Below are 9,914 nucleotides of genomic sequence, written 5' to 3' on the forward strand. Positions count from 1 at the left end.
CTATAGTCCCCTCAGGAAGCCCCCCCCCCGTCCTGTGTATTTTATACCAGCCCTGGGGTGCCCATTGCTGCTCCTTTCCCCGCCCACGGCTCCATTTGTCTGTCCCCACCACCCCCGGCTGTGTCTGTCTGTCCCACAACCGCCCGGTTGTGTCCTTGTGTCTGTCTGTCCCACAACCCCTGACTGTATCTGACTGTCTGTCCCCACCACCCCCGACTGTTTGTGTCTGTCCCACAACCCCCTGGCTATGTCCTTGTGTCTGTCTGTCCCCACCACCCCCGGCTGTGTCCTTGTGTCTGGCTGCCCCCCCCCCCCCCGCTGAGTGTGTCTGTCCCACAACCCCCTGGCTATGTCCTTGTCTGTCTGTCCCACAACCCCCGGCTGTGTCTGTCTGTCTGTCCCCACCACCCCCGGCTGTGTCCGTGTGTCTGGCTGCCCCCACCACCCCCAGCTGTGTCTGTCTGTCCCACAACCCCTGGCTGTGTCTGTTTGTCCCCACCAACCCCGGCTGTGTCCGTGTGTCTGGCTGCCCCCACCACCCCCAGCTGTGTCTGTCTGTCCCACAACCCCTGGCTGTGTCTGTTTGTCCCCACCAACCCCGGCTGTGTCCGTGTGTCTGGCTGCCCCCACAGCTCGCCGGCTGAGTCTGTCTGACAGGCACAGACCCTGCTGCTGCTCGGCTCAGGCACTGCCAGTGGCTTGCTCCCCCTCCCTGCTGTGGAGGTGTGGCCAGGCAGCTCCGGCACCGCCCCCGGCAGCTCCCATTGGCTGGGGTTCCTGGCCAATAGGCTGTGAGCCAAGCCAGGGCTGGCGGCTCTCCCGGGAGCTGCCGCTGCGGTGAGAGCGCCCGGCATTGCGACGCGGGGACCCCCGGAGCACAGGGCCTGGGGCCCGAACATTGGTGGAGCTGGGCCCAGCTTCAGGATTATTGGTGGGGCCTGGGCTCCACGGGCCCATAGAACTCGCCGCCTATGACCTCACCCCCCCCAGCCCTTCTGAGCCGGAAAGCCCCCTGACCCCATCCCCCCATAGCCCTGACCCCTAGCTCCAAGCCCAGCCCCTCTGAGCCGAGCACCCCCCTGATCCCATCCATCCGCAGCCCTGACCCCTAGCTCCGAGCCCAGCCCCTCTGAGCCGAGCACCCCCCCGACCCCAGCCCCCCCAGCCCTGACCCCTAGCTCCGAGCCCAGCCCCTCTGAGCCGAGCACCCCCCTGATCCCATCCATCCGCAGCCCTGACCCCTAGCTCCGAGCCCAGCCCCTCTGAGCCGAGCACCCCCCAACCCCATCCTCCAGAAGCCCTGACCCCTAGCTCCGAGCCCAGCCCCTCTGAGCCGAGCACCACCTGGCTCCATCCCCCAGGATGCTCCTCCCCTTGCTTACTTACCGGCTCTGCCTCCTGCCCAGCACTTCCCGTCTCAGCAGCCCCGGAAGTGACGTACCCGCTGTACGCCAGGCGGGGGGAGTGGGAGACGGAGACGCGTGTGCCGCTCTTCTGACTGTTCCGGCGGTCGGAGCGCAGCGTCCGTGCGTGCGGGACTGTGAGGTCGGTGTCCCCGGGCCAAACCCGCTCAGAAGCGCAGCTGCCAGGTTTGCCCTCTGCCCGGGGGGGTGACCCCACAGCCAGGGCCGGCTCCAGGCACCAGCCTACCAAGCACGTGCTTGGGGTGGCGCCTTGGGAGGGGGCGGCGATCTGGGTTTAGTTTTCTTGTTTTAGGTTTGGGCGGTGTGATACGCCGCTTGGGGGGGCGGGGACTAGGGCGGTATGCTGCGCCGCTCGGCGGGGGCTAGGGCCGCCGGCCGCGCCGCTGAGGGGGGCGGGGGGCGGAGACTAGGGCGGGCCGCGCCGTTGGGGGGGGTGGGGACTAGGGCCGCGACGCTCTGGGGGACGGGGCTTAGGGCCGCTCGGGGAGACAGGGTCTAGGGCCGCTCGGGCCGCGCCGCTCTGGGGGCAGGGGGGTAGAGACTAGGGCGGCGGGCCACGCCGCTCGGGGGGGGCGGGGGCTGGGACCGCGGGCCGGGCCGCGCGGCTGGGGGGGGGCCTCGGGCGGTGCTCCGCCTCCCTTGGGGGGCGGGGGCTCGGGCCGCGGGCCGCCTCCCTCGGGGCGGGTGGGGACTCGGGCCGTGCCGCTCGGGGGGCAGGGGCCGTGGGCCGCACCCCTTGGGGGGAGCGGGGGCTCGGGCTGTGCTCCGCGCCGCTCTGTGGCGGCGGGGCAGCGCTCTTCTTTTCTGCTTGGGGCGGCAGAAATGCTAGAGCCGGCCCTGCCCACAGCCCCGCACGCCGCACTCCGGCCGCCCGGACGGTCAGACGCGCAGGCTGTGAGGTTGTTCCCCATCCCCCAGCAGCCGCGCTTCTGACCGTCAGGGTGGTCGGAGCGCGGGGCTCTGAGATGGAGCTCTCCCCGGGTAGGGGGTGAACACGGCAGACACCCCCCCCCCCCCCGCTTGCCCGAGAGCCACGTGTTGTGCAGGCCTGATACATAGGGGGTTTTTCTGCGCTGGTGGTGCTTGTGCCCCTGCCCCAACTCCACCCCTACCCCTAACTCCCACTCTAACTCCACCCCTTCCTGTCCCTGTTGGACCCCTCCCCAAATCCCTGCCCCGCCTTCCCCCCCAAGTGCGCCATTTCCCCCCCCCCAAGTGCTGGTAGGGAGCGGGGAGAAGCAGGAGGTGGTGGTGAGCTGCGGGGGGTGGGAGGGAAGCTGCCGGTGGGTGCAGAGCACCGGAGCCCCCACGGAGTCGGCGCCTGTGACAGTGATTGTTAATGTAGATGTGCAATTTATACAGCAGTGACCAGGGATGGTGAGTTATATGGGCCTGTGGTGTCCGGGCTCCAGCAATATTCAGGGCCCGGCTCCACCAATGTTTGCTGCTGGCTCTCTGCCCCCGGCCCTGCCTGCTGCCCCGATGCGCCTCCCTCGAGTGTCCCCTGGCCCCCACTTGCTACCCCCTGAGAGCCTCCCCCCTGGCCCTGGAGCATCCCTGCCTCAAGCCAGTGGCTCTGCTGCTTCCAGGCATCAACGTCTAGTGCCCCGGCCCTTTAAACAGCCCCCGGAGCTTCACCGCCTCTACGCCAGGGCTCCAGCGGCTATTTAAAGGGCCAGGGCGGTAGAAGCAGCGGAGCCCTGGGCCCTTTATATAGCCCCCGGAGCCCTGGGATAGTGGGGGGCTCCAGGGACTATTTAAAGGGCCGGGGCTCCAGCTGCCTCTGCACTCTGGCCCTTTAAATACCTGCTGGAGCCCTGCGGCTTTCTCACGGCTCCCATGGCTATTTACAGGGCTGAGGTGGTAGAAGCAGGGGAGCCCCGGGCCCTTTAAATATCCCCCAGAGCCCTGGGCTGCTGCTGCTACCCCGGTGGGCCGGGGCTGGCTCTGACTCCCTCAGCCACGCCCCTTCCAGGGGCCAGAGCTGGCCCCAGCGTACTGGTAAGTCACTGGACTTACTTTCACCCCGGTAAGGACGTCCCTGGCAGGGGAGGTGAGGGGGCTTCCTGGACCTGAGAGGGGCCCGAGGAGCACATGCAGTGACAGTGGTGGGGGTGAGTGTGCTGCCGGTGGGGAGGAGGGGGCCCCTTCCCCGGAGCTTACTGCTGCTGGCGGGGAGAGGCCCCGGGGTAGCCTGCCTGCGCCCCAAACTTCTCATCCCCAGCCAGAGCCCTCACCCCCCCCCCTGGCACCCCAGCCCTCTGCCCTAGCCCTGTAATGTCAGCAAGATGCAATTTGTCAGTGAAGCGTGTGTTATCCAAGTTCTGAAGGGGAGGATATAAGAAATGAAAAAACAATACAGATGTTACAGTGTGGATCTGCTATGGACCACGGGGGCTGGAGAAGAGTGAGAAAGAAATGTAAGCGTGGTAGACAACTATGCAAGGGAAGTGATGGAAGTCTTATTACATGGGACATTTAAAATGAACAGGACAAATCAGCAGATATATCCTGGGGGAGAACACACGTGTGGTGCCAGACTAATTGATCCAATGGGCCTTTCCCATATCTAACTTCTAGGGGACAAGTAGGAATCAGTCCTCTCCAGGATTTTTTTTTTTACATTGAAAGGAGGATGGTCTGACTGCTTCCATGACACCATCTCCCCTGGCCCAGGGTCTGCACATGACTAGTGAGCAGACAAAGGATCGGAAGGGACTGACTGGGGGTCACAGTTGGGAAGGGGACACACACTGTTCCTTTCCTCTTACCCCCAAAGTTCTACCGAGAAATCTGCCTTTAGGCATGTGTGCTTGGGAATCCAGTGTCTGCAGAAGTTGGGGGTTGGACTGGCTTAGGGTGACCAGATTTTCCGGTGTTTGTCCTGCGTCCCGACCGATCTCTGGTTAGGATATCACCCTCTGGCAGCACTTGGCTTTTTTTTTTGGTCTCTGGCGGCGGACAGTCCTGCCGCCCCTCCTCCCCCCCCCAGTGTCCCAATATTTTATTCCTCTCATCTGGTCACCCTAGACTACCTGCTTCTTCCATGGTGTGGAGTGGGAAACCAGTCCTTCCCCCTTAGTGGATCAGTTAGGAGGAAACTCCACAGGGTATTTTCCCCCTCAAAAGTACAGTCTTAGGCCTGGTCTACACTAGGACTTTAATTCGAATTTAGCAGCGTTAATTCGAATTAACCGTGCACCCGTCCACACCAGGAAGCCATTTAATTCGACATAGAGGGCTCTTTAGTTCGAATTCTGTACTCCTCCCCGACGAGGGGAGTAGCGCTAAATTCGACATGGCTATGTTGAATTAGGCTAGGTGTGGACGGAAATTGACCTTAGTAGCTCCGGGAGCTATCCCACAGTGCACCACTCTGTTGACGCTCTGGACAGCAGTCCGAGCTTGGATGCTCTGACCAGCCACCCAGGAAATGCCCCGGGAAAATTTGAATTCCTTTTCCTGTCTGGCCAGTTTGAATCTCATTTCCTGGTTGGACATCGGGGCGAGCTCAGCAGCACTGGCAACGATGCAGAGCTCTCCAGCAGAGGAGTCCAGGCAATCTCAGAATAGAAAGAGGGCCCCAGCATGGACTGACCGGGAAGTCCTGGATCTGATCGCTGTGTGGGGCGATGAGTCTGTGCTTTCGGAGCTGCGCTCCAACAAACGGAATGCAAAGACCTACGAGAAGGTCTCCAAAGCCATGGCACTCAGAGGATACAGCTGGGATGCAATGCAGTGCCACGTGAAAGTCAAGGAGCTGAGACAAGGCTACCAAAAAATCAAAGCGGCAAACGGACGCTCCGGAGCCCAGCCCCAGACATGCTGCTTCTATGAGGCACTGCATGCCATTCTCGGTGGGTCTGCCACAACCGCCCCACCAGTGTCTGTGGACCCTGACAATGGGATAGTGTAACAGCCAGTTACTCGGCGATGTTCGCGGACGGGGAAGATGAGGAAGGGTTTGAGGAGGACGAGGCAGGCGACAGCGCTTACAACGCTGATTTCCCCAACAGCCAGGATCTCTTCATCACCCTCACTGAGATCCCCTACCAACCCTCCCCAGCCGTTACCACGGACCCTGAATCAGGAGAAGGATCAGTCGGTAAGTGATTTAAACATATTAACATTAATTTTTAAACAAAACAGGAATATAAGCTAGGCGAAAAGAAGGTCTATATATAGGGGGACGGAACAGGCATCTTCTTCGGAGATCTCCAGGAAGCTGTCCTGGAGGTAATCGAAAAGCCTCTGCAGGAGGTTCCTGGGGAGAGCTGGCTTATTGGGTGCTCCGTGGTAGGACACTTTTCCGCGCCAGGCTCTCATCTGGTATTCCGGGACCATTGCCTTCACGAGCATGGCTGCATAGGCCCCTGGTTTGTGCTGGCTTTCATGCAGCATGCGCTCTCTGTCTGCCTCACTGACCCTCCTCAGGGTGATGTTGCGTGCAGTCACTGCAGCGGGGCCGCTGTCAGGGATCCTCCTCAAGCAGGAATCAGGCTGCTTCGGTCCCAGGATCTCCCCTCCCCACAAAGGGGTGCAGGGCTCAAGGTGCAGATTACACAACTGTACTAAACTCCAAACTGTCGTCTCCTAGCCCAGCCTCCAGTCACACCCCCAGCAGGCAGCTTCCCAGAGCAGAGCTGACCAGGTGGTGACTGGTCTCAACTAGGGAGCTGGAGGGTGAACTCAGCCTGGCTGGGGAAATTTCCCAGCAAATGCTACAAATTGGGACTCCTGAGTGGGAAAGGAAAACCCAGCTGAGGGATCTGCTGTGCGGTCCCTAGAGGCCTGTTCTCAGGAGGAACCCTACATGCAGGCCTGGGACTCCCCAGCTCCCCCCAGCCAGTCCTGCCCTTGCCCTGGCTGGCTCCAGACGGACTCCAAAATGGCTTCTCCCCTTTCCTGAACTCCCTGGGAGGGGCATCTCACTCCCTAGTGGTTGCTGGGCAGACTCTGAGTTTGCCTTGGCTCCCCCTCCCTGTGCTGCCAGCAGACAGAGCTCCAGGACTCTAGGTCATCTCCTTGGGGGTTACACCAGCCTCTCCCCAGGCCTCTTGCCCACAGCAGACGAGACCGGCTAGAGCAGACCATGGGTCTGGACCAGACGTCAGCCCATGGCTCAGACTTCAACATCCGACAGAAGCATCTGCAGAGCCAACTGGGGGATCCTACCCTCTGCAGAGTTGCTGGCCAAGATGATCCCTAACGTCCCTGTTCTGCGCCCACCGGACAGAGACCCTAGGGTGAAGCTCAACATGAGCAGGGTCCCTTTCCTAAGCTGTGAAGTCTGGGAGGAGCTGGACTGTCACCTGCACACAAAGAGACCCCAGCATGGGCAGGGCTTACCCCTCACCCCCCAGAAACCCCACACAGTTCTTCTGCCTCCAGCTCCACAAACCCCCGTCCCGGGGGAGCCATTGCTGGGTGAGCGAGACACCAAGCAGCAATTGGAATTAGACTCAGATCGGCCCAAATGTGGATTTCCAGCAAAGATCCCAAAGCCCCTGAGATCCGAAACCGAACCCCCAGCACCAGACCTGGACATCGAGCCCACGCTGCCATTGGGGGCTGCCATCTACCTCTTCGGTGCAGGATGATTCAATTGCGGTGCCGCCTCCTTCTTCTCAAGAGGACTTCAAGGCACACCAGGAGCTGATTAGGAGGGTGGCAGGAAATCTCGAGCTCCGGGCCGAGGAGATGGAGGAGCCCTCCGATAACCTCTTTAATGTCCTTGCCTCCTCGGTACCGGGGCGTGTGGCGCTCCCGTTCCATCAGGGAGTAGCCAACATCCCCACTAGCCTCTGGCAGACCCCGGCCTCCCTTGGGCCCATTTCCAAAATGGCCGAGAGGAAGTACTTCATCCCCACATGACTGGGCGATATATCTCTACATCAGCCGGAAGCTGTTCCCCCGCGAGAAGAACTATGCTGTGGTTGAGAAGGAAGCCCTTGCAGCAAAATGGGCATGTGACGCCCTGCGATACTACCTCCTTGGGGCCTCATTCACCTTGGTCACTGACCACATAGCCCTTTAGTGGTTGGCCCGCATGAAGGACCACAATATGCGGCTCCAGCGGTGGTACTTGGCCCTGCAGCCCTACGCCCTCACTGTTCGCCATAGGGCTGGCAAGGACCGCGCAAACGCAGACTTCCTTTCCCGCCTTGGGGGTATGGACGGGCTTGGCCCCATTGTACAGGAGCCAGCCTTGAGGGGGGGGGGTGTAGGGAGGCACCCTGGCTCCCTATCGTGGCTGAGAAGGACGAGCCAGACCAGGCGCCGGAGTGGGCGGAGCCACCGCCGCCTGTCCCCACCCCCCGGAAGTCAAGGGGCGGGACAGGAAGTATAAAAGCCCGGCCCCAGTGCTCAATTAAGCAGAGGCTGCCAGAGAGGTCAGATGCCGGTGCTCGAGCTCCCGCCGGGCCCAGCCTTCCCAGGCATCAGTGAGGGCACTACCCTGGCATCCTCTGCTGTGCAGCCCATGGACACTCAGGAGGAAGGCATTGGAGACCTGGCAGACAGCACTGAGGCCCACGAGTCAGGAATGAAGAGGCCCAGGCCCTCGGACGGCAATGTCATGCACAAGGTGCCACAGTTGAGCCTGGAGCGACGGGACCTGGACCTGACGGCCGACAGCCAGATGCCTGTCTTCAAGGTCTTCCCCGGCAACAGTAACGAGGACTGCAACCTGATGGTCATTGAGCGTGGGGCCCAGTAGGCTGCCGCCCAGCCCCCCAGCACCATCTTGCCCGGAGCCATAGTCAAGGAGGAGCAGATGGAGGCAGCAATCGACTCTCCGGCAGAGGATCCCAGAGACACCAAGCCCGTTGTCCTGCCCCAGGACGTCCTGGCCACCGAGGTCTCTGTGTCCCGCCTCATCTCCCCCAGTGGCAGCATCGGCTCCAGTCTGGATGTGACGCCAGGCCAGAGCCAGGAGGGGGCCATGGAGGCGGCCAGTGCTGCCCACTGCAGAGTGTGCCGGAAGGCAGGCTCCGTTGTGATGTGTAACCAGGGTGAGCAGTGCTACCATTTGGACTGCCACCTCCCGGTGCTGCAGGAGATCCCCAGTCAGGAGTGGAAGTGCCTGCTGTGCCAGGAACTGCCAGCACCCAGTGAGGAGGACGGCACCAACTTCTCTTCCTCGGAAGATGACAAGGGCCCCGATAAACTCTCCCCCTTGGAGCAGAGGAAGTGTGAGCGTGTCCTGCTGGAGCTGCTGTGCCATGAGCCGTGTCGGCCTCTCCACCGGCTTTCGACCGCCACGGAGGGTCAGGACACCATCGACCTGACCCTGATCCGAGCCAGGCTGTAGGAGAAGCTCTTCCCCCCCCTACGGCTCCTCCGAGGAGTTTGCCCAGGATGTCTGGCGGACGATCAAGCAGTTCAACAAGCTGTCCAGGATGGTCCAGTCCGTCATCGGGCTGCAGCGCCTCTTCGAGGCCAAGTGGAGGACCTCCTTCGGCGACTGGAAGTTCTCCTCGGCGCTGGTGGAGCCTGTCCCCCTAGATGAGCAGCGGAACGAGAGCGGCAGCAGCTTCACCCACCGCAGCTCCCCTGCCAGCTCCCTGGGCGAGGCCCCCGCTGCCTCGGCGGGCACTGGGGAGGAGGAGTGAGGGGCTGGCCTGCATCGACCGGCGCAGCGGCCCGGCATCCCACAGGCAATGACCAAAAGCGCCTGGGACTCGCCTCTTGCCCTGGTTCGCGTGGTGGCAGCGGGACATCCTGCCCCCCACTCGAGTTGAAATTTTATTGATGGGGAGCCCTCTGCTCCCCATGCCCGTTCCTTTGCCATGAAGTCTTCACACACGGTTTGCCCTGAGGGTCGCACACCCACCTCCCCCTCCGGCGCTGCTCTCTGCCAGGACTGCAAGTGGGCAGCACACACAGGCTCCCCCCATCTTTCCTCTGGGATTTCAGTGCAGGGTGGGTGGGGGGCGCTGTCTGCAGGCAGGGTCAGGCCAAGGGGTCATGGCTGGGTGTAGTGGAGCACTAGGCATTGGGCCCTCATCCCTGCCCACACTGAAGCTGCTTAGGAGGGTGGCAGCAAATATCGAGCTCCGGGCCGAGGAGATGGAGGAGCCCTCCGATAACCTCTTTAATGTCCTCGCCTCCTCGGTACCGGGGCGTGTGGCGCTCCCATTCCATCAGGGTGTAGCCAACATCCCCACTGGCCTCTGGCAGACCCCGGCCTCCCGTGTGCCCATTTCCAAAAAGGCCGAGAGGAAGTACTGTAGCTCTGCTCCCAGCTCTGGATGTGCTCCCCCCTGGACTGTGTCTCTGGCTCTCTGGCTGCAGCTCTGGCCCCTCTGGATCTGGCAGGGCTCTTCTCTTCAGCTCAGCTTGGGGCCCTGCTCTCTCCTTAGCTCAGCCCGGCTCTGTCTGACCCAGGCAATTCCAGCTCACAGGGAGGACAGGACCCACCCTGGCCTTCTGTCTCCTTGATTAGCCTGCCCGCCCTGTCAATCAGGCTGACCTGGAGCATTGGCCTCT

At 62.1% G+C, this 9,914-nt stretch overlaps 1 pseudogene; it reads left to right on the top strand.

Annotated features, from left to right (window-relative positions):
- The first annotated feature begins 7,632 nt into the window (after positions 1–7,632).
- LOC123367516 lies at positions 7,633–9,440 on the top strand (annotated as a pseudogene).
- Positions 9,441–9,914: the final 474 nt, after the last annotated feature.

Source organism: Mauremys mutica, chromosome 3, assembly GCF_020497125.1.
Source record: "Mauremys mutica isolate MM-2020 ecotype Southern chromosome 3, ASM2049712v1, whole genome shotgun sequence".
Taxonomy (NCBI): Eukaryota; Metazoa; Chordata; order Testudines; family Geoemydidae; genus Mauremys; species Mauremys mutica.